This window comes from Protopterus annectens, chromosome 3.part1 (assembly GCF_019279795.1).
Source record: "Protopterus annectens isolate FY-2018-M chromosome 3.part1, PAN1.0, whole genome shotgun sequence".
Taxonomy (NCBI): domain Eukaryota; kingdom Metazoa; phylum Chordata; order Ceratodontiformes; family Protopteridae; genus Protopterus; species Protopterus annectens.
Genome location: NC_056732.1, coordinates 142,831,144 through 142,857,236, shown reverse-complemented (window position 1 = coordinate 142,857,236; position 26,093 = coordinate 142,831,144).

Sequence of the window (26,093 nt, the reverse complement as noted above, 5' to 3'; positions counted from 1 at the left end):
CAGTTGCTAAACATGTAGCACAGGAAGGGAATCAGCATAAATTTGCCTTTCAGGTATTGGAGATCACCAGGATTGATATGAGACTAGGTGATATTATTAATAGTACTGAATGCAATGAAACTAGATGGATTCTTAGACTCAGATCTAAATGATGTAGTCCCCCTGAAACCAGAATTAAAGAACAGGGGTTTGAGAAAGTAATTTATATAATATGTATACTATATTAGTTAATATAACATATAAATATATCTAGATTTTCAGGTCATTCAGTGTATAGTTGGATTTTTTAATAGTTTTTATGTATCTTGTTCATGCACATGTTTTTTATGAAGGATGTTTTTTACTGTGGTTGTCTTTTTAAATAGCTCTCTTCCTGAGCACATTTACTACTTTTTTACATATCACATGATTAATTATTGTCAATTGGAGTAGTTAAACCTGTGGTTTTTTGGTCTTTTTGTAATCTGAAGAAGCAATTGTTTAAATTGTAAAAGCGCTCATCTTTTTTTATTAAACTTTTTGACTACATTGGATTTGGAATTTCATCTTTTATCAGCTGTGAAACTGCACTTTGTTTGTTTTTTACCTGCTTACTTCTTGCCCAACATGTGTAAATCAAGAATAGCAGGTCACATTTACATAGCCTTAAAGGCAAAAAAAAAAAAAAAAAAAATATGTATATATATATATATATATATATAAACAAATAAATAAAAAAATATGTATATATATGTATGTATTTGAAAGTATTATAAGGTTTTATATATTGCAGTGTTTCTATTACCTGTTTACTGCGATTTGATGTTTTATTAAGGCATTTCCATGGTCCGGTGTTTGTTTCAACAGCTGATGGAAAAGAAGCCCTGACAAATATAATCTGATGGCCCACTTCCTTATGATTGGAGTTGGACATGAAAATCTGAACTAAAACTGCATTGTACACCAATGTAACATCTCTGCAAACCAAAGATAATAGTTCACTAACACAAAAATCATCCGCATAAAGCCAGATTATTTGCCCCATAAGGCCCATGGGGGGGGGGGGGTCATGGAGGAGTTTTTTTTTTTTTTTTTTTTTTGCTATCAACAGTAATACACCAGTGAAGTGCTACAGTGTATTTTGGCAAGCTGCATTTGACCTGCTTGTTGTTTGAGGCTCTAAATGAAGAATCTGTGCCAATCCCTCAGCTTGTAATTACTGACCACTGAATGAATGAATAAATTAATTAATTAATTAACTCTTTCAAAATGATACTTAACAACTACTTAGTAATGGGCCTATTAGACTCCCTGGCTAAATCTTTCAGCCATTCCAAAAACTTTAATAATGTGCCACTGATCCATTTCTTTGTATAATCTAGCAGACCTATCAGACTGGCTAACAAGCTGAGAGCTGACTGATGAATTCTTAGTCTCACCTGCTTCATTCACTGTACACCTAAAGCTGTGTAATAGGTAACGAGATGAGGGGACCATTTCTTCTCTTCCAGTAGTAAACTGTTATAAAACATTAAAATACCATAGGACCACCCCATAGACTTTCTTGGTACTAGCTGCACATGAATTGCATAACAGCTAGTGAGTTATTTTTTGCCAATTCTCCAAAGCTATGGCAGATTGGGAGTAGGGGTCTCTAGACCATCAGCAGCTAGCGAACAAAATCTATCTGTAAATGAGAGAGACTTCCAGCAATGATATTGCAACTTCCAAGAATGTGTTTGGCAGTAAAAGATATGTTAATCCAAAAGCTTTGCAATTCTAATAACCTTACCAGAGCTGGTACCCATATAGAGCTGGGTGTTTTCTTAGCCATAACTTCAGGTATTGCCTGATTGTCTGAGTGAAATACCAACCCTTCTGTTATGAAACTGCTTCTACGAAGCTATTGCAGCTACCCAAATTGTCATGAATTCAAAGAAAGCAATATCCTGTCTTCCTTCTACTCACCAAGAGGGTGAAGAGGGCACAGAAAACCACTGTCCACTAAAAAAGGTACCATATAATTCCTCCAACTGCATTAGTCAACAATCAAACTGCATCTGATAACACCTATTCATCCTGCCATTGTAATATGCAACAAGCAGATGTCATAGCCAAAGGTTGTCTTTTACTCATCTAGTAACCCTCACTTTATGATGTTTCTATTGTCTTCCTTTTAGCAAGCTAGTCATGGATCTCATGAAAATCCTACCTCATGCTGTAGCCCTGCAAGAGAATTTGAAAATCCCCTTTAGTTTCATGACCTCACTTATTCTAATCTTCTTGTCCCATAAACTTATAATGACAGTGCCCTTCATTCAATTTAATTAACCCTGCAGCAATTTAAAAGCTGAAGAAACCACACCAATTTCAAGTCCCAGAAAAACCAAAGCTCTGAGCAGACCTTCAGTTTTGTCATTAGTTAGGGGCACCCTAACCTCCTGACTTTGATCAACAAGCGGTTTTAAGCTCTCCTATACCCCTATGGAGTCATTACCGCTGACCAGAAATTCATTAAGATAATGTATAGGTGCCTGCTGTGGAGGTCTCTGCTGTCAGTGCCTATGCAATCTACAGCTAAATGACTCAAAAATGGTGCATACCACCATGCAACACATGGGCATAGCTGTGTCAAACTAAAATTGTAATTCAAACTGCATGCCCTGCAAAGGCTATTCCTTCTCACAAATGGCAAAAGGCCGGAGGTAGCCTCAGTGTCTAATAAGACCAAATGGGTTATTAAATTTCTTAATGATCTGAATAGCATCATCCAAAGAAGCATTCTGGATTTGAGAGGTTTGCTCACTAATAATGACATTAACAGACAATCTTTGTGGGAAAGACAATTGATGGATTCATCTGTATTCTCCCTCTTTTTTTGGGACTAGATCCAATGGAAAAATTCTAAAATAGTCAGAGACCAGATATTCTTTTGGCATACACATCCATATTGATTTATTCCTGACTACTTCCTGCTTCCCAATTCCCATTCATTCAGCATAAATTCTTACAATTTCACCTGTCAAGGGAGGCATCAAATTTTATAGAAAATCCTTTTGTAAAACCTTGTACCGATTCTTGCACTACTTGTACACTGGGCTAATCCCAAAAACACATTGGCTAACACATCCGCTTTAATGCAGAAATATGTTTAGCTACTTACAATGAAGGCAACAAAAGAACTTTGAATTCCAAAAACTTTGAAAGGCGTTACTATCCCTTGCTGACTGTTACTATGAAAAATATGTTTGTTTCTTATCTCCCCCATAATTCAGTCTGTTGTAAGCTTTGGTCTGTTTGCCCCAACGTTTGATCACTGGTTGTTCCTTCCCACACTATGAGCAAACATGGGCAAAACAATAAGCTGGCCAGGCACAGCTGTCAGCACTGAAAGCCTAACATTCTTTTGACTTGTGACACTGATCCTCAACACCTTTATGAGATACTAATCTAGGCTTATCTATCATGTCTTCTAATTATTTATCTGTACGATGCTTCTTACATCTCACAGTGCTGTTCACCAGTTTTAACTTACACATTTTTTGGTCATACAAGAGCCAAGCTGAGCTTCCTGCAGACTCAAAACTGGAAGACTGGAAAAACTCCCTTAAAATCCTCAACAAAAAGTTGAGATCCCTCATCAAATCATCTAAAGCTAGCTATGAAAACAAATTTGCAGCAGATAGTAAATACAACCACAAGGCCTTCTATAGTTATGTAAAGAATCTCCATGGCAATACCCAGATTTGCTCTGAGCTACTGCACTATGGTACCTCCTATACCGAGCAAACAGATATTGCCAATATACTGGCTGACAAATTCAGTGCCAACTTTACCCCCCCCAAAGGAAAAGTCATAATACCAGTAGATTGCCAGGCACCAAGTATAAATGTGGCACAGGTTAAAACAGCACTGTCCAAGGCCAAGAATACAGCTTCTATGGGACCTGACAATATCCATGGTTGTGTTCTACATGAACTACAGAGTGAACTGGCACCTCACCTGTGTGCCCTGTTCAATCACAGACTCACCTCAGGTTTTGTCCCTACCAAATGGCGCACTGCTACAGTCATCCCTCTCCACAAAGGAGGAGTGACTACAGACCCTGGGAACTATTACCCCATTAGCCTGACGAGTCTGATATGCAAAGTTATGGAATGCATCATCATGGACCTAATAAACAAGGATATAGGGAATCTCCAAATTCTGGATCCCACACAGTTTGGTTTTGTGAAGATTAGATCTTACCTGCTCAACTTGGTCAAATTCTTTGAGTCAGTCACCAGAGCTGTGGATGAAGGCAAGGTAGTTCATACAGCCTACCTTGATCTGGCCAAGGCCTTTGATACCATTCCCCACTGAGGAATCATAGAAAAACTCACTAAGCTAGGCATCAACCCCTATATCACTAGATGAGTTGCAAAGTGGCGCACAGATAGAACCCACATTGTGAAAGTAGCTGACTCCAAGTCAGACTGCTGGCCAGTCACAAGTGGAGTCCCACAGGGTTCGGTCCTGGGACATCTCCTGTTTAGTATCTACTTCTCTGAAGTCCAGGCCAACATGAAGGGACTCTGGCTGACAATGTTTGCAGATGATTGCAAGTTGGGAGCTATTATTAACTTCCCAAGTGATATTGACATCCTACAGAAAGGCCTTACTGAGACCAACAACTGGTGTCAGAACCATAGCCTTAAGTTCAATGCAAAAAATGTGTCATCACCCCCTTTAATGGTTTTGCATCCAGGAAGAAAGAGGTCATTGTCTCCCTCTACTCTTCCCTCATTAGGCCAATCATTGACTACAATGTCCCATTTGCCATGTACCTCACTAAACACCTGCAACAACTGGAGAGGCCACAAAAGTACCTCACAAAGAGGATCCTAGGCCTTAAACATTTGTCCTATATGGACAGACTCAAAAAACTTCAACTATTCTCTGTCTCATATAGCCTACTTAGAAGTGATCTCTGCTTGACTTACAAAGCCATGTTTGACCCAGCTCTGTTAGAAATGCTACATCTAAAGAAATCCCTCCGCACCACACACTCCAAAGACCTCAACCTCATTACCACAATCAACAGAACATGCTGGAGGGACAGGTTCATAACCCAGAGACTGCCCATGCTATGGAATAGACTTCCCATACATGTCAAGCAGAACACCAAACTGGCCCTCTTCAATAGAAATCTTGATGAGTTGATGGGAAATAGAAAATTCATCCCAAGGATCACTCCAGTGGCTTCAATCGACAGAGACACTAGGAACTAAGGTTGGGTGGCATGTTGCCAGGGTAATCCTATGGGCTAAGCTTGTAAAGGCTCCAAGGCCATTAGCCTAGTACACACCTATGAACCTATGAACCAATGAACTTTCAAATATTTATTCTCTAGGTCGCCTTGCTTGAAATTATTACTCCTCATTCTTTGTACATCCCTTCCACAAATAACTCACTCTGAAGAAAATTACAGTGCACATGGCAACCAGATAAGTGTTGGTGTAGGAAAACACCTCAGCACTCAGCATCTCTCTGCTGTTCTCTCTTATCGCCTTTATTGTCAACACTTTCATTTTTTTCTACAAATGCTGTTCATTGGCCAGCTCCACTACAGAGGGAAACAAAAGAAGCACTCTATACCAGCAATGCAAGCAAGAAACTCAAACATAAAAAGCAAAACTCTAAAACTGAAGCAACTCCCAATGGTAGTAAAAGAACAGGCTTGTGTTAGCACAACAGACATCACCTGTATGACATACTTCTCATTGTCTCTGACACTTAAATATCTGCACAATAATGAAGTACAAACCTCTAATGACATTGAGAAAGAACCCAACCTACAAGAAGGAACCAAAACACAAGATAAAATATTGGAAACTCAGCAAAGCAAAGCTTCCACTTGATGAGAAGCACGGAGAAAGATTGCAACAACCATTACAAAAAAAAAAGGTTTTATTAATTGACCTTACTTATTTTATTTTTCTTATTTTTAAGGGCTTTTCATGTCTGCTAAAGTAGTATTTTACTAGTTCTGGCTACTACCTGCACTCTGATTTACAGTTCTGTTTACATTTATGTCTAGTTGAAAACCTGATTATGATGGACTTAAGATACTTTGATTTAACTGCTACCGATACCTCAGTAATTTTCGCTAGTCATGCTACCAGGTACTTTAGCTATTACAGCATGCAGAACACATTGGCTTTCAGCTAGCATTTATTCTTTGTCTCATTCTCTCCTCACCTTCCATCTTCATGTATGTTTTTTTTAGGTTTCTTTACTCACCCCTCCATCTTTGCTTAAGTCTCAGTCTCACCCCTCTCATAATATGCATTTGTATGTTTCATCTTTATTCTTACCAATGTTTATTGTTCCTTACAGCTATGTCTTTTCAATTTCTTCCTGTTATGATCTGAAGAAGCCAATAAAGGCAAAAGTGAGACTAACACATCCCAGCAGTGTCCTTTACAGTCCCAACTGCCTCCCATATCCCTCCCTTTGACAACTTAGGCATTTAGCTTTCTACACCACTGGAGGATATTGCACTACTTTTATTTTATTTATGTATGTAATGAGGACTAGGAGATGTAGTCATTATTTGCTTTGGAGACATGGACTCATTGATAAAAACTTACTGATGTACCCAATGTAACTGCATTCTTTTGTATATAAACCTCAAGGACTAGATTTCTAAAAGCAAGCCACCCTGAGAATACAATATTTTCCTTATTTATATAACTGTGGACCACCTCTACACCTGCACCTACATAGACACCCCCTGTGAGACAGACAGAGCTTTTTTCTGACTATCCATGGTCACTAATTTAGGCCCACTAGCCAATCACCTGAAACTCTTTCATCATAACACTATTGGACATCTCATTCCTACAGTTACCCAATAGGATCTTGCTAATTTTTTAGGTAGTCTATTCATTTATGCTAAATATCAGTGCAACTCCTAGATAGTCTCACTGTCCTTAACTAAATACATCCCTCAATGTTCTTTTTCATTTTGTGTTGGTTTCTTTTCATTGTTTTAGCAGTGTATAAATACAGTGAAACTCTGTGGTTCAGCTTAGATTTGAAAAAAAAATCTTATAGGATGATGGCTCTTGCTACTTGAAATAAAGAATCTACACTTATACAGACAAGAAGAACTGCATCAGTGTGTTTCCCTTTAATTGTTTAGCTTTATTCTTAATATGTCCAAAGTATCATTTTGATAGTCTTTTACCATTACTACTGAAAATGTTAGGGAAAGAGGAATCCAAAAGTTGTACCACTATGGTTTTCTTCTGGAATTATTTATTTATTATTTATTTTATTTTATTTTAATTTATTTTATTTTACAGTTGTTAACTGAGAGGGTCCGACTGGACACAGGTCCATTTTCAGCGGAGACCCGGGGAGAAAAGCTCCATGTTACACTATTAGCATTTATACATTTCTAAGTGTTCTTAATGGCATGTTTAGGTGTTACAATATATCAAAGTAGTACAAAAATGAAAAGTTACACAGCATGTAATGCATCTAGTAAAACAAACAATTAGTAGATGACTAAAATGATTTTTTCTCATATACATTCTCATTCACATATATATTTATACATTCACATTTGCATAGTCATATATACATATATATATATATATATATATATATATATATATATATATATATATGCTCACACCCACACATCAAAAAGTATAAGTATTGAGGTAAGACCAAGATGAGAAGATGAAGAGATCTAATAAGGTATATACCTTTCTCAGATAGAGATTGCATCCTTTATCAGGTACAGATGTAATAGTATGCAAGTGTTGGTATGTTTTACCCTGTTGTTCCGATGCTGAGTTTGGAGGTAAGTGTAAGCATATTAGGAAGGCTATGTAAGGAAAGTGTTAGAGAGTAGCAGAATCATTACAACTGTGCATAGATATTGTTTACCCTGGGGAGTAGCAAGAGCAAAGCCAATTGTTTGAATAGTGGGATTTCAGGAGGTATTTGAATTGGGTACTAGGAGTATTGGCAGTTATATGGCTTGGGAGTGAGTTCCAGTTTTGGACTATTGTGCAGGCAAAGAGAGACTTTCGTGCTTCATTTTTATGTCTAATTACATGAATGAGGTTTTGGCTGCTAGATCTTAGGGCTCTAGTGGTGGTGTAGGGCTGAATTAGTTGCTGGAGTGCAGGTGTTTTCTCAGGGTAGTAGTAGAGTGTATGTGCTACTGAGACTTGATTAAGTCATAGTAGCTGAGGAAGCTCCAGCCACTTGAGTTGAATTAGGGAATGACAGTGATGGGACCTATACGGGGAGTCTGTAGCAAACTTGGCAATCTTGTTGTAACATGATTCCAGTTTGCGAAGTTCGGTAAGGTGAAGATTAGTTAGGATAGGGGAGGCATAAAGAAGGATGGAAAGGAGGTGGGTTCTTGCAATAGTGGCCTTGGTCTGTTTAGTCATGAACTGTTTGTTTCTATAGAGGAGTCCTAATTTTCTGTTCACCTTTTTGATGGTTTGTGCTATGTGGATATCAAATCTCAGGTGATTATCAATCTCTACTACTAGTAGTTCTGTGTGGTTGGTTGGTGTGATTTGAATATTATCTTTGGAGTTTATGATGAGGCTATAATTTAAGGTAGGTGATCTGCCAGGGGTAAATGGGATTAGTTTTGTTTAATTGGGATTAAGAAGTAGCTTTATGTTAGAAAACCAAGTTTCAGCTAGAGTAAAGTTATTTTGGTTAAGGGTATGTAGTTCCATAATATTGGGGGCAGCACATATTATAGTGATGTCATCAGCATACTGTACTACTTAGGCAGTGGGCAATGAAGAAGAGATGTCATTAGTGAAAACAGAGAACAACAGTGGGCCAAGGATTGATCCTTGTGAGGCCACTATGGATATTGGTAAGAGGGAGGACATCTTTCTTGCCAGAGGACTGCTTGTTGGCGTTCTGATAGGTAGCTGTTGAACCATAGTATAGTGGAGGAGCATACGTTTAGACTAGATAGGGTATTGAGGAACATATTGTGATTAACCATGTCAAAGGCTTTTGATAAGTCCAGGAAAATGGATGATATGAAAAGACCTTTGTTTCTGTAGTGGTTAACTGTGTTGGTGAAAGATAGAAGAGCGGTGGTGGTACTATGGGAGGGTCTAAAGCCATGTTGGGAATTGGATAGTAGTTTGTTTTGTTGGAGGTACTGCATTAGTTGCACATTAGCAACTCTTTCTAAAATTTTTGATAAGGTGATAGTATGGCTATTGGGAGATAGTTGGTCAGCTCTAAGCAGTTGCCTCCTTTGTGTAGAGGAACAATGTGGGATGTTTTCCATAAGGTAGGTGCTTTGTGTTCTGAAATTGACCTATTTATGAGAATTGACACTGGATATGATATGGCCTCTGCTGATATTTGAAGGAAATCTGCAGGAAGTTTGTCAGCTGCTAGTGTGGTTGGTTTTAGCTTCTTAAGGAGGTTTAGAATCCTTTTAGTGGACACTGGTTGCAGAAAAAGCTAGAGGTGTTGTTATTTGCATTACTGTTGATTGTAGTGGATGACTGTATTGGGGTGCCATAGTTTTTTTGGGTACTAGCTAGGTTTTGTACTATTTCTGTAAAGAATTTATTAACTTGACTAGGGATATTGTCTTGGTCGTTTGGCAACACAGGGGTTGGAGAGGACGCTTTCCCAGGGTGAAGTAATCTGTTTATGGAGGCCAAGAATTTTTGCAGGTTATGAGTATATTTATCCTGTGGGTTTTTATAGTAGTTGGTTTTGTCAAGTTTAATTAGTCTCTTGGCTTTATTACGTAGTTCTCTGTACTTTTGTCTTAGAGTAGCATTTTTATCTTTTTAAGATGCTCTCCAGATTCTGTCCCTTTCTTTCATTGTATCTTTTGCATCTTTGGTAAGCCATGGGGTGTGTTAGGCTTTTGGCCTAATAGTTCTGGAGGGTGCATGATAGTCTAGGATTTGTAGGAAGGTCGAGTTAAAATAGTGTACAGCTTCATCGAGAGGTAGCTGCTTGAGTGAGGACCAATTGCAGCAACGTAGTGCCTTTATTAAAGTCATTGGCTATGAAGTTTCTTTTGTTATGTATTACTGTGAGGATAGGTAGGTTGGGGAGATGGTGGGTTCTATTCCTGATTAGGTAGGTTGGTTGATGGTCACTTAGACTGTCAGGGAGACAGCCTGATTGTTGTACAAGAGAGGGGTGAGATACCAGAATCCAATTCAAAATGGACTGACGTTTGGATGTTTTGTCAGTCCTAGTTGGGGCAGTTATTATTTGGGTGAACCCATGGAGGTTGATGTGATTTGAGGGATAGTGGCTGGAGCAGTTGACCCAGTCTATGTTAAAGTCACCTAGTAGTATGGTTTTGTAAGGGAGGGAGTTTGAGAACCAATTTATCAGGTTTTCCATTGTAGGAATGTTATTACCTGGCGGGAGGTATGCACCTGCAATGATAATTTGTTTCTTGGTGTTTAGTTTACATTTGGCAAGGATAAGTTCTATCTCATTGATTTCATGGATATTATAATCAACTAGTTCTAGGGTGAGGTGATTTTGAAATAGTATTACTACACCTCCACCCTTTTTCCCTATTCTGTCTCTACGTATGATATCATAACCTGGGGCTATGATCTCATTGTTGTGGTGATCAGGTTTGAGCCATGTTTCAGTTAGCACCACTATGTCATGTTTATACAAGGCTAATAAGGCATGTAGGTCATGAATTTTGTTCAGTGTGCTTCTTACTTATTCTTATTTCATTGATTACTCTCTGATCTATCAGTTCTTAACTTCTGTTCAGAGCCGAAAATCCGGTACATCTCGGTGATGGGATTATGACTTGGAGTATGATCAAAAGTGGTAACCTGAGCATCCCTAACATATGCAGACCAACCAGTTTAACAAGCATTCCAAGAAAAGCCACAATAGAGATTACATAGCAAAAAAAAAAACGTAACCCCTAAAACCTTGTATTAACAGAAGCCTTAAACAAACATAGGTGTTCAGTGGATGTAATATTTCTAGACTTAACTAAGACTTTTGCCTCGGTACTACACACTGAATTCCTGTAGATCCTGTCTAACCTAAAGATAATGTCTCATGTAACTAGAGGATGAGTAAATAGATTAGTAAATGTGCTAAAGCTGTTAAAACAGGGGATACTAACTGAACATACAGTCTGACTTCTAAGATGGTATCCCAAGCATAGGTTTCAGGTCCATTTTGCAGTAATACTTTTATATCAAACCTCTCTAACATCAGCATACATGGGATGGACCATTTCACTGTGTCTCTAAAGTAATGGCTGTGATAACTGAAGCCGTAGGTCAACATAATTTACAAAAGGTTATGGATCTCCTATTTCTTAGTCTGTTAATAAACATGTACTCTTTTAATAAGCATTTGGTATTACATCTTGGTAGCAATAGTAAAACATGCCTATAATCATTTAAACACCCTTTTTTGCCTGTAGGGGATCATTATAAGGATTCAGATGTTTTCATCAAGTAGCAGCAGTCAAGCCATTCTAAAGAAATGTCACCATATAATGAAACTGTGCTGCATAGAGTGATTTCAAGAAAGCCTGAGGTATTGCTACCTTAGTGTAAGCCACCTCTTAAGAGTACAAATAAAATGCTACACCTCATTTGCACAAACTCAATAAGCAATTTGATTAAGTCTGAACATATTGAAAGATACATTCAAAGCAAAATAATGGTTGTGAACATGTTGTCTTACTCAGATTAGTATACCTGAAACTGTAAACCTAAATGAATGCAGAATGCACAAATAAAACTACCAAGAACCAAAGAACTGTGCAGTGGAACACATTCATTTTGGTTTGTGGTCTGTTTAGTGGTGGATTGCAGTTTGGTGATACTTGAAACAGTACTCAGTGTACTACAGATTGAAAAGAGGAAATTTTATAATGTTATTTAAAAATTTGAAGTGTGAATTTCTACAAGCAACTCTAGGAGACACACTTATCTGTCATATTTATAACGTAAGGACTTCTATCTGGTAAAAACAGTCATAATATAATATAAACCTGGAGAAAAATTGTTTTTACCAGAGGGACTGTATCCTGGGGTATGAGACAGACAGTGATTTCAGATGGGTTTGACTGTCAGACTCAATATTTGGTAATACTATCAATAAACTAGTTCCGTCAAGATAGAATCTCCTATGTAACCTCTATTGTGGCTTTTGAATCTCTTATCATCAAACATTGCTTTACTGTTATCCTTATTAATTACTGTTTTCATTACCTTCTCAGATTCACATGATACCACTTTTACGATCCTTAAAGACTGCACATTTTACAAACACAGACACTTCCTTTTCAAATATGGCTGCCTTAACTAATTCAAACCAGTGGAGTTCTGGGGGGTTATACACTAACTTCCAATGATTGCATCCCAAGCTTTTTTCACAAAATCAATTAAATATCTTCACATTTCAAACAAGTCCTCATCACTGGAGCCAGTTATTAAAGAAATGTAAATGGCAAACTGTTCAGCACGAACATGGTGGTACTGTTCATTACAACATAGGTCTTAAACTGAATTTTTGTCATAATAAAAACAGTAAACATTAATTTTGTAATTTTTATCAACAACTTACAATATATCAGTAAACATTCACACTACAAGCATACTGTCAGCAGTATTTTGTTTGTCACCTGTGAGTTTTCATCTGAAGCTATGCAGATACTCATCATATTCATCACTGGTGCAGAAGCCTTAGCTATATGGGCTATATCCTGCTAAGGATATAACAGCCAGCCTGACTCCAAAGCTTTTTGGCACCTTCTATGCACTCAAACCATCAGTCAGCTCAAGGTGAGATAACTAAAAAGACAGGTTTGGGAAGCAAGCCCTTCAGAGTTTTTCTGCCATTGAAAAGAACACTCCTCTGTGGGCTTTCAAGGATCAACAGTCAGCTTGTGCTGTTCTTTGGCTAGGCACAAAAGTTCCCTATGGGGAAAACTTTTCTACATTAAAAAATATATTGTTTTATTGTACTTTTCTGTTTAGGAAAATTTGTGTTTTAATGGACCATCATAAGACATAACTGTATTTTTAAAAGGGAGCTCACCTTTTTGGTCAGTCTAAAACTTGTTTAAAGTAATTGAAAACCATTTTTCTAGGGGGAATTTGGGTTTACTTTAATTTTACTGTGTTTTATGTGAAAAAGTGACTTTTAAAGACTTTAAATTTTTACCTGCTCTTGCTGCTTGTTTTCCCCAGGAAAGATGCATCATTTTCAGCTTGACTATAGAACAAACTAATGATCCCACAAAAAAGTTAAACAAATGACCATTATCATCACAGCATGCTAGCAAATTACCTCAGCAACAGGTGAGTGACTCTGCTGTAACCATTTGTTGTACCCCAGACCACTCATCTTTTACCCTGCATTCCTCTGGTATAGCATATACTGTCACTATGGAACAGAGGTTATTCACATCCTCTTCAGCTGTTGGGGTCCCCTCAGTGGGCAAGGAAGAGCCACTCTACAGGTTCTGGGTGAAGGAATAGGGAAGACATCCTTGTTTGGTCAGCTGCTGTTGTCATTAATAATACTGTTGGCCCCATGTTTCCTGTCAGAAAGAAACAGAAAATTAAACATATAACTAACCATCCTCAAATTGTCATAGATAGGAGTAGTTTACTGGTTATGACTCAAGGTTTAATTCAGGATATTGATCATTCTTATAAGGTGGTTTCTGGTAAAAGACAGAGGGATGCAAGATTCTGAATCTGGACAGGAAGATGAAGGGACAGATATAAGGTTTTCTCCTCAGTTTTCTGATTCAGACTCAGGACAGCTCAGTTTCTGATTTTTCATGTTAGGGTTTCTCTTTCTCTGAGACAATTTCCTGAGTGTACCAGTATTTTCAGTGTTCCTCAAAAAGTTCTATGAGCTGTTACAGACCAATTTTCCAGAACCTTCACCCATTCCTCCTATCAACTTTGAAGGGTGTTTGTGTGTGTCAATGCCTGCAATTTTCCTTTTAGTCAGTCCACTGCCCCTAAAATAGGCAGATAGGATGTATCAAGTTCTTCAGTCTTTTGTGTTTTTATATACTCTTTCCAAACCTGACCTAGCAGTTATAGCTTTAGTTAATTCTACTGCTGCTGAACATTTAATTAATTCCAATCATACTTTTTTGGAAAGGATTGGAAGATTGTTGATAGGAAAAAAATGTATGTGTTTGCAACTTTGATTTTCAGAAATTTGAATTGTCAGGATCATATATTAAAATTTACTCTGACTAATTGTGAAAGTATGAGGAACTGTTTGTCTATGATGAAGTCCAAGAAATGAGAACAGTCACCACGAACAAATCCTTCTGTAGAGTAATCCCAAATCAATCTCAAAACAAACTGAAGATATCCACGATAAAAATGTAAAAAATCATTTATTGGGAACACAGAATAAGCGCTTTCGCATAGTTAAACTATGCTTCATCAGATACAATAACATAAAATAATTCCAAAGTACTTATACTACACAACTTTTGGCGGGCTCATTAACTTAAAACAAACCTTGATTGCCTCTTAGCAATTTAAAGCCATCATTACATTCAAATGCAGTTTAAACTCAGTACGATTCGTTCTTTAAAGTGCATTGCTCACATTCATCATAAAACATTTCAAAACGTTGTTAGAGTTTTCTAACAGGGCAAAACGCTACAAGCTTCAGACAAAAAGAATGCATATACAAGCTCATAATGCAAAGATGCATAGTTAGTAAAGTTGCTAAATAAAAGCATTAACACCATGGCATATGGCATTCGAAAGTGTAAACACATCCTTTGCATGCTGAAAATTCATTCCGCAAAATATTGTCATAGTGTTCCTTATCTCTTAAATTATATATATATACCTAGATTCCCTACCTTGATTGTAAGGAGTTCTATATAGAACAAATTCTTAGAGACAATTCCACCACCGGGAAAAAGCTCCACCAGAGAAGCATCCACAAACTATTTGCTATTGCAAGTGAAACATCATCCTATTTGCTGTTAGAGTCACATGTCTGGGTGCTCTGTAAGGAGTACCTCACGATCTGAAAAGCTGTCCCCACGGTCCTAATGCAAGACACTAGAGTCCAGCAACTGAGGAAATTTAATACAGATCCAGCGTTTATACGCACACTTCTTACGGATCCTAACCACCATATTTTAAGGCATACATAGATGTATCTTTTCTATTCCTAAATTTTAGGACCTGCATATATGCTTCAATAAATAGACATGGAGGAATTATGTAAAAATGAAGCCGAGATCGCTACAAACGCGTGTATTAATTCTCTAATGGTGTGCTAAAGGCAACACCTGAATGTTTTTGCATACCTCATTCAGTTTCATACGCACCAGGAGAAATCTTATTACAAAATGCTTATTAATGCAATAATTAAGCATAAAATCCTGCTAATACCTATTCAGTCATGAAACACAAAATATGTTGTGTGTCTAAAAAATTACCAAAAGTTCTGTATATTCACCTTGGTTTACATAGCAATATGCTTCACAACATATTTAGAGAATATACTAACATATATATATATAAACATGGAACGAAGCATGCAACAAGAACATATCCACAACAGACAGCATATATAAAATGTATCTTTGGTGTAAAAATATATATGAGTATATACCCTTGTAAAACAACCTTATTTAAGGTACTTGTTCAAAAAACATCTCCATAATACTTCCTTTGAAAATCGCAACTAATCCTATATACCAATATTGCAACGCTCAAGGGGGCAGCTCTAATCCATCATCTGGTGATAGAGACATGTCACCCCAGATGAGTGTGCATGATTGTATACCAGAAAAAATATATGTTGGATCAAAGGCTAATCTCAAAACGCCATTCTATCAAGCTAAATCAAAAAACTGTTTGTCTATACTTTATTCTTGTGAGGAAAACATCTCATTTAAATAATTTAATTTCTTCCATTATACAAATCAAATCTCATTGTTTACAGTGTGTATGTGACTCAGCTGATGCTTCTTCCAGGGCTATGGCCATTGGTATTGTTTGAAGGGGGTTTGCCTATCTGTGTTCTCAGAACTCCAGATTATGTGAAAAATGATATTTTAAATTCTCATTGGGATAGATATTTAGTTTTGGTTCCTCTGCTGCAGAGTTAATGAAAAAGTGTGATGAAAGGGGTGAATTGATAAAGGGAATCTCTACATTTTTTCAGTCCTCTTTCCTTAAATTTTCTAAGGAATTCTCTAACTCATCATCCAGTTTTGGTAAAAAAGCAAAATAAACAGTCTCATCAAAGTGTTGGTAAATGGATGTTAAAGAAGAAATGACAGGGGTGTTCCACCAAGAATTCAAGCCCCCCTCCAAAACAAAGGACAGTCCCTCAAGTCAGAATGACTATTTATGGGACCTTGTAATCCCCAACACCCTATCCTGGCAGTCCCCTTTCCATTCCAAAAAGTTTGAATCTTCACTTTTCTCTTTGGCAGCAGATAGTTTCAGAGAAATGGGTTCTGATGATCATTCATCAAGATTACAGATGGCAGTGGGAGAAAATTCCTCCTTTCCAGGGGGTAATTCCTCATTGAGCAGACCAGACTCTTTATTTTCCCCTGTCCATCAACATTTGCTGTCCCAGGGAGTGACAGAACCAGTTCCTCCTTCCTAGCTTAGGAAAGGTTTTTATTCAATGATTTTGTTATCAAAAAAGAAAGATGATGCTTGGAGACCAGTTCTGGATTTTCTTTCTTAAAACTGTTATGATAATGCCCAAGTTCAAAATGTCATCACTTCACAACCTGTTATCTTTTCTTCTTCATGTAATTTCTTGGTAACACTACATTTAAAAGATGCTTATCATCGCATCTCTATTCATCCAGACTTCATGCGTTTCTTAAGGTTTTGCATGTCTAGATCACATTATCAGTTCTCTGCTTTACTCTTTAGAATATCCACTGCACTAAGAGTGTTCAAAAATTGTGTAGCTCCCATCATAGCTCTCTGCAGGTTACAGGATATCCACATTTTCCTTATTTAGATGACTTGCTTATCTTTGCAGAATGTTTTTCCAAGTGTCAGGGATCACTCACTTGGGTGACAGATCTCTTACACAAGCTGGGATTCCATGAGTACATTCAAAAGTCTTTTTTGACTTCTGTACATATGATTGTGTTTCTGATCAGCTAGACAACTCAGTTCAAGCTTTTCTTCCACAGGAAAATAGATCTATACCTAGATCTATTCCTATGATTTTCTACTTGAGGGAATATCTCAGGATTTTTATTCTCATGGCATCTGTGATTCTTGTGATACCCCTTGCAAGATTCCATATTAGAAGGATACAGTGGTATCTGCAGTCTCTTTAGTTCCAGCACCAACATTCTTTGTCTTTTCAAATCATAGTGCTGCAGTCTTTGAGAACTGTTGGGAACTTGCTCAAGTTACAGTGGACTGAGGCTATAAGAAGTTGTTATTTATTCATTGTCCTCTTACAAGTTGAGTGCACTGACTCAAAGTGAACATTTTAATCATGACCTAAACCAAAGGCATAATATGCAAAAGATTAAAGGAATTAAATAGCCTCAGTGCACAGTAATATCATGAAAAACATGCTGTACTAAATCTAGGCAACAAATGATGAGCAATTTAATAATTATGCCAATTTAAGCAAAGCAATTAACAAATAGGGTATATTGTACAAACTAATCAGCAAAGTGGCTGAGTAATATTATCTGTTTTTATAGCTCCAGGGTCTAGGCTTCCATTCTAATCTCAGCTCATTGCTGGTTCTCCTCATACTTGTCAAGTCTTCCTCTGGGTACTTCAATTCTCTCCTACCTCCAAAAAAAATCATGCTGGTTGATTGTTTACTCAAAAATTGCCCACATATTACTTTACCCTTGCCCTTCTGATCCACGTCACGACTGTAAAGGGTGCAAGAAATAAAAGTTAACTTATCCAGTTAATAAATAAACAAATAAATAAATAAGGATACATTTTACTTGGCAAGCATCTTGAAAGATGTTATAAGGTTACATATCTACGAGCCAGTACAACTGACTTACATGATACACAGAATATATGTTTGAATCTCAAACTGTTCTTTGGATAAAAGGTAGGCTTTAATTGCTTAGACTGCAAAGTAAACTAATAATATGAGTCAGAGGTAGATTGTAAGAACAGTGGAAGAACTGCAGGAAATATGAAGAAAAAGATGGAATTAAGTCTTACATTAAAGGAATAAGCTATGCAGAGAAAGAAAGGAATAACAGAAACAGAAATGACATGAAGAGGAGATGGGGAATAAGAAGAGGTACGTTCAGTTGGGTAAAGAGAGAGAGAGAGAGAGAGAGAGAGAAATAACAAGAGGGATAAATGAAAACAGAGAGGAGAAGAAAGTGCAGCCTGCAAAAAGAAAGAGAAATGAGAGATAAATGAAAACAAGAACAGAACATTTGAGGGAAGAGGAAAAGAATGAAACAATGATGGGAAAGGTACTATGATTAGGCCAGACAGCATGCAGCAATATTTAACTGAGAGATAAAAGTAGCCGTAGAGATCCAGATGACCAAGGGGTTTGAAAATGCAACAAAGTACAAATGATTAGTCCAGATAAAATCACTTTAGCTAGCAGATCTATGTGACTCTCTGATACCTTATATGTGGGAGGAATAAAGACACCTTGAAGCTTTTCAAGTAGTGAATTCAGTAAAGTAGGTAGATGGATGAGTGTCCTTGTTTAAATACATTACATTCAACAGGTCAGTTATTTAAAGGCAGTTACAGACAATGGCAGGAGGGTCCAGGGCAGCTGATTAGAGAAAAATCTGAGAGTGTCAATTTTCTCACATACAGTTTAAGTGATCAGATCAAGCTGGAGACCCACCACCACCCTTGGGACTTGGGCTTTCCTTTTGGTGTTAGGAGTAAGAAAAAGGGGACCAAACACTAGCCTCCTAGCTTAATTGACAGCCTATGCCCATACTGATTACATCAGCCTCTTACATAATTTGGCCACATTCTGGACCCCATGGCACCATCTCCTCACTCAGGAGATTGGTTAACTGCACTTCCACCCTTTATCTAGCCAGGCACTGAACTCTCTAGCCCTCTTTTGCATTAACTTCACCACCTGGAATCTGAAGACAGGAAGAATTTAAACAGAAGGGCACTGACATAACCCATGGAACCTGAGGAGAGGAAGAATCTGAACAGAAGAGCCCTCAGTAACTCCTAGACTCAAGAAGATGATTGACAGTGAAGATCCCAGACTGGAGCACCATAGAACCATACGAGACCATAAGCATTCTTCCTGTCACTGCAGCTATCCCACAGCAACCAGGTATAGATACTTTAGCCACTTGGCTTGCATTTAACAAAATTTCTGTAATCTGCAGTACAACGAAAATTGTTATCCCAGGGCACACTCCACACTGCTATATTCTTTTCACCGTAGCCACAATTTGCCTATGCTCAAAGATGATCTGAGATTCTCATGTTTATTAAAACTTTTGTATACTCTGCTTGATGGATTTTTATTCCATGGGAACAGGAAGCCTACACAAAAAGTTCTGAAGTCTCAAACTTCACTAAATTTTTCCTCCTAGTTGTGCATATCTGTGAGCTGTGTGAAAAATGAGAACTGTGACTTCTTTCCACTGTAAACTATTCTGTGGATGCATGTATTGTCCAAAAATGGGAATCATCTAGTATAGCTTTAAGTCACTACCTTCCCTGCATTTAAAATGTCTGTCTTCATCAGGAGGAAAAAGAATGGAGACTAACCACATTAAAGCATGTATATGAGCCTCTTATAACCAGGTACTGTAAACCTTTTTGCTATACAAGAGAATATTATCGTTTCATATTGTATTTCAGGAGATATGAGCCCGTAAAAGTGGAAACAGCCTCTCATATTACATGTGATAGATTGGAAGAAAATCTGTAATTAAGTTTTCATAATTGGGTGCAAGGAATATGAGCCTCACACAGATGCAGACATAGCCTCTCACATTACATGTGTTACTAAACAGGCTAATAAAGTTTCAAAGAGTAAACCACTCAATTAGATGGACCTGTTGAAGCTCAACTGATAGTGCTTTTTTTTTAAAATATACTTCTATAGTGGTAGCTCATGGTGTGTTGTCATGTTTTGTTTGTTAAAAAATAATTTAAAATAAAACCTTTTAACTAAGAATGACACTTCATGTGCTGCTGAGCTAGTAAACAGTAACAGGTATTTCAAGAATATTCAAATAATGGACTACTCTCTAAGCTCTGGGATTGACTTCTTGTTTTTCGATCTTTTGATTTTCTGCCAATCAGCTCCCCTGGACCCTCCCACCATTGTCTGTAACTGCTTTTAAATAACTGACCTGTTGAATGCAATGCATTAGAACAAAGACAATTGTCCATCTACCTGCTTAACTATATTACCTATTGAAACTTCAACACGGCATCTTTAATCCTCCTACAGGGAGGGCATCAGAGAGAGACTACTAGATCTGCTAGCTAAAATGATTTTATCTGGATTAATCCTTTGTTGTCTGTTTCATGCTAGTTCTGCCACCTTCTGGGTGACAGGTGGAATTCCAGACTTCACTCGAGCCCACTGGATTATCTCTGTTTTCTGTTTGCCCAAGGAAGTTGAAAATGGGGAAATAATTAGTTTAATTACATTGTGCAGTGAAGAAGAAATAAAAATGTCAGTGCATAACTGGAAAAGGGAGAAGAAGTTTGGAAATGTGTGAGTTTAGGCAGATGTGCAGAACAGTTGGGTGCCAGGATCCGCCACATAACCCACGCACTCAGGTTACTCCACAACAAGTACAAATATGACTCTGTCATTGTCCATATTGGTGTGAACGACCTGAGACGTACCTCCCTGGACTACATGAAAAGAGATATGGAAGAGCTCTCTGATCTTGTAGCCCAGGCAGGTATGACCCTAGCCCTGAGTAGCATTCTGCCATCACCCAGAATGATGCCTCAGTACAAGGACAAAATGATTGACTTCAACAATTGGCTAAGCTTCTGGTGTCATTCTAAGGGGATCCAGTATCTGTCTGCCTGGGATGACATGGTCGACAGACCACGATGTTTTGCCAGATATGGCCTGCACCTGTCATCCCTGGGATTCCGGATACTGGCTAAGGTTCTTGCCGCCCCTATAGTGCCTTTTTTAGGCAAGGTTCAAATGACAAATTCACCACCATAATAGGAACAGGCAAGCAAAAACTGAGGGTGATGCTACTCAATGCTAGTAGTCTAAATCTCAAAATGCACTCACTCAAGGCACTCCTTAAAATGGAGAACATCGATATCTGTGCAGTGGCTGAGACCTGGTTCAAGGCTCCAGAGAGCATCCCTGCACTACCAGGCTATAACTCATACCACACTTTTTGGCCATGTAACCTGGACCGGAACCCCAAAGGCAGAGGTGTGTCCATATTCATTAAGGATATCCACACCTCCAGGCTAGTTGCTCAGCATAATACAGCCGAGGTTATCCAAGTGCAACTAACTCTGGGCAAAACTGCAATCCAAATTGTAGCTTGCTACAGATCACCCACCATGCCCCAGGATTCCTACTCCTCTTTTCTTGATGTACTGGAAAATATTAGGGTTCAACCAAAGAGCCTAATAACGGGTGATTTCAACTACCCCACCATTAACTGGGAAAACTACTCATGTACCAACTCCTTCACTCAACGCTTTCTGGAATTCATAAACTCCAATGCCCTGGATCATCTTATCCACACCCCCACCGGGGGCAACAATATCCTAGATCTAGTCATTACCAACATGAGTGACCAGTGATTCACACCTGAAGTTAACGCCTCATCAGTCCGATCCGACCATAAGCTAATTACCCTAGATATCCACATCCTGCCCCCACCCCCAATTAAGGAAACCATGGTAAAACATTTCTCCAAAGCCAAATTCATGCTTCTTAAGACAGAAGTGGTGAACTTTATGACACCGATGCAGATGGACAATACAGTTATGCCTACTGAATCCTACACAATTGCACTTTATAAGCACTTACATGAGTGCATGGATCGTGCTATCCCAAACAGAACCACGATGTAGTCCTCCAAAAAAAGGAAGCCAATCTGGTGGTCCCCTGCCATTAACAAACTGTACAACAGAAGGAAGAAACTGTTGCAAAAGAGAGTAAAATCCCATGAGTGGAGGAGCTCCCTGGTCAGCCTCAGTAAAAAGCTGTGATCCCTGATAAAATCCTCCAAAGCTAGTTACGAAAACAAAATTGCCACTGATTCTAAAGACAACCACAAAGCATTTTATAGCTATGTCAAGAATCTCAATGGCAACATTCAGATCTGCTTTGAGTTACAGAACAATGGCGCTAAATATACAGACCCAACTGATATTCCCAACATCCTGGAAGATAGGTTCAGTGCTAACTTTACCCCCCCCTCACCCCCTAAAGAGCCCATCTCTATGCCGGAAGAATGCAAAGTTCCTGTAATCACAGCTGCACAGGTAAAAACCACACACTCCAAAGCCAAGAACACAGCATCCATGGGACCAGACAGCATCCCAGTCTGCGTTCTACACGAACTACAGAATGAACTGGCACCTCACCTAAGTACCATGTTCAATCATAGCCTCACCTCAGGCTTTGTGCTTGCTGAATGGCGCACAGTGACAGTTATCCCACTCCACAAGTGGGGAGCCACCATGGACCCTGGGAACTACCGCCCCATTAGCCTGACAAGCCTGGTCTGCAAGGTCATGGAACATATCATCATGGAACATAAACAAAGGCATTGGTAATCTCCAAACTCTGGACCCCACCCAGTTCGGGTTTGTAAAAGGCAGATCATGTCTTCTAAACCTGATAGACTTCTTTGAAGCAGTCACCAAAGCCGTAGACAAGGGTAAGGTGGTTCACACAGCCTATCTAGATCTTGCCAAGGCTTTCGACACCATACCCCACTCTGGAATTATAGATAAACTCACTAAACTAGGTATAAATCCCTATGTCACAAGATGGGTTGCCAACTGGCTCACTGACAGAACCCACACTGTGAAAGTAGCAGACTCCAAATCCGACTTCAGACAAGTGACAAGTGGAGTACCACAGGGTTCAATCCTGGGTCCTCTCCTGTTTGGTATCTACTTCTCTGAAGTACAGGCTAACACAGAAGGTCTTTGGCTAATGAAGTTCGCAGATGACTGCAAACTAGGAGCCATAATCGAAACTCCTAATGATGTGGACATCCTACAAAAGGGCCTTACTGAGACAGATGCCTGGTGTCAAAGCCATGGCCTCAAGCTCAGTGCCAAAAAGTGTATTGTCATCCCCTTTGGTAAAAACTCTGTACCCATAAACTACAACATAGGTGGTAGTATACTTAACACTGAAAGTGTGATAAGAGACCTTGTGACACAGGTGGACAGTAGTCTCTCCTTTGATAACCGCATTGCCATAGTAGTCAGGAAATCCTTCTATGTGACACACCTCATCACAAAAGGTTTCTCATCCAGAAAAAAAAGAGGTCATTGATCCCCTCTACCCATCACTCATTAGACCAATTATAGAGTACAATGCCCCTTTTGGTATGCACCTCACAAGACATCTACAACAACTGGAAAGGCTGCAGAAATACCTCACAAAGAGGATTACTGGCCTCAAACAGATGCCCTACGCAGACTGTCTCAGAAAACTTCAGCTTTACTCTGTTGCATATCGCCTACTCAGAGGTGATCTTGGCCTAACATACAAAGCTATGTCAAACCCAGAGCTGTTGGACATGCTCCACTTAAAGAAATCCCAATCCCTCTGAGCTACATGCTCTAGGGACCTAAACCTTGTCACCACAATAAACAGAACATGCTGGAGGGATAGATTCCTGTCCCAGAGACTTCCCATACTCTGGAACAAACTACCTATCTATATCAAACAAAGCTCCTCATTAGCACTCTTCAAAAAAAATCTTGATGATTGGATGGGAAATAGGAAATTCACCCCGGGAATCACCTCTGTGGCTCTGCTCGACAATGGCACAGGAAAATAATTTTCTTGGGTGGCAAAAGCCAGGGTACCTTTTTGGCTGGGCTTGTATAGGCCCCAGGGCGATAGCCCAGTACCTACCTATGAACATATGATAGTTTACCCCTGCATTTAGGTAATAGAGGTGTGGCAAGTACTAGCATATAATGATTGAGCAGATCTGAGCAGGAGCGAATGGACAGTTGGTTTAAAAACTACTTAGAAAACAGAATATTTGAAGTATATGTTAGAAATTCATTTTCAAACCATGATACACTTAATATTTATATACCACTGGGATCTGTGCTAGATCACTTACTCTTCACCCTTTTTGTATATGGTTTAATCTTTGATCTCTCCTCACTTAATGTGATCATGTATGATGATGACTTGCTATTTATTAACTTTGGAGACACACTGAAGATGTACAACATAAACCCCACTCTAATTTCATCAAACACTATAACTGGATGCCATGACAAATTAAAAGTACCTTGTGACCTGGGCAGTATTTAACCATGGGCTTTTACAAATGTTTTTTTTCACCATGTGTATAATTTTATATACTTTCTTGATTGTTTAAATTGATATGTCATGTTAAATTACATTTATTGCTTAATAAAACAAAATGTTTTGTGTTTGTTTTAATTTTCAGTAGTCTTCATAATTTTTCAAGCAAAAAGTGAACCAAAGCTTATTAATAAATAATATCCACCTACTTTTGTTTCTTTTCTCACCCCCTCAGTCCCAATCTAACACCAGAGGGATACCCAGGAGGTTATTACCTCTCTTTGGAGGGGTAGGAAGCAGGCAGTTTTCACAGATAGGATTTACAGTATATACTTTTGCATTTGTGTTCTCAGTATTTTTGGGAATGACTATTTTGTTAGGTTTGAATATTAAGCTTTAAACAAAACTTTCCTTGAAAGAAAAAAAATAAGACTAACCTCAAGGAATTCATTAACGTGCATGTACACATCATGCTAAATTCTACATGCTCCATTCACGTTAGCACAATGATCCTTAGTGCTCATTAGAGATTCAAGCTGCTAAGCAAGCCTTCATGTTCAGCAGCACCTGCTCTTGGCCAGAACACCTGCTAGCAGCCATGAACAGGTGCACAGAGACTTGAGCACATAATATAAATGCAGGTTGAACCTATGTGGAACCCCAGTAAGCTAGCACATGAGGGCAGCACAATACAAGGCCAGGGCAACTTGAATGACATCATTAAGAGGGAGCGAGGGAGTGGAAGCTAAATAGGGAAAGTGTACGTATATATAGGTTTCATAGGTTCATAGGTTTATACTAGGCTATCTGCCCTAGGGCATTTATAAGCCTAGCCCAAATAATTAGGTGAGTGTAAAAACAAGAGTAATTAAAAATATTTTATCTATACAAGTAATCTGCTCCACTTAGGGACACAGGTACATAAATAAAAAGGTAATGCAGACAAAGGAGGTGAGAGGGACACAGCTACATTGTAACAAAAGGGCAAATGTGATACATGCAAAACTTAATAAAAGTTCTGAGTTGAGATAACAGCAAGGAAAGTAGATCCATGAGGGAATATTGCAGTTATTGCACCTCAGATATGTACATTAGGGAATATTTTATATACCGCAGTTATTGCACCTCAGATATGTACATTAGGGAATATTTTATATACTGCAGTTATTGCACCTCAGATATGTACATTAGGGAATATTTCATATACTGCAGTTATTGCACCTCAGATATGTATTCAGAAAGTTATAAGTTGTAAACAACAGTGTGCATAGCTACAATGTTAAACAATAAATGAACTCTGCAGCTGTTGCACTATGCACTTCACAAAGGGACTGTTTTATTGTCATTTGTTGTCACTTGTAAACATAAAAAGGCTATTGTAAAGGTAACATTTTATTAGCTAAGCATGTGTTGTAAACATACCTATCAACTGTCCAGATTTTCGCAGACTGTCCGGAATTTTTCCTCATAGTTTTGGTCTTCTCATAAAATTTGTATTTTTCTGACAAATCAGCAAGGACTGGAGTCACTAAATAATGACATACATTTGAGTTTCAAACTTAATTTTC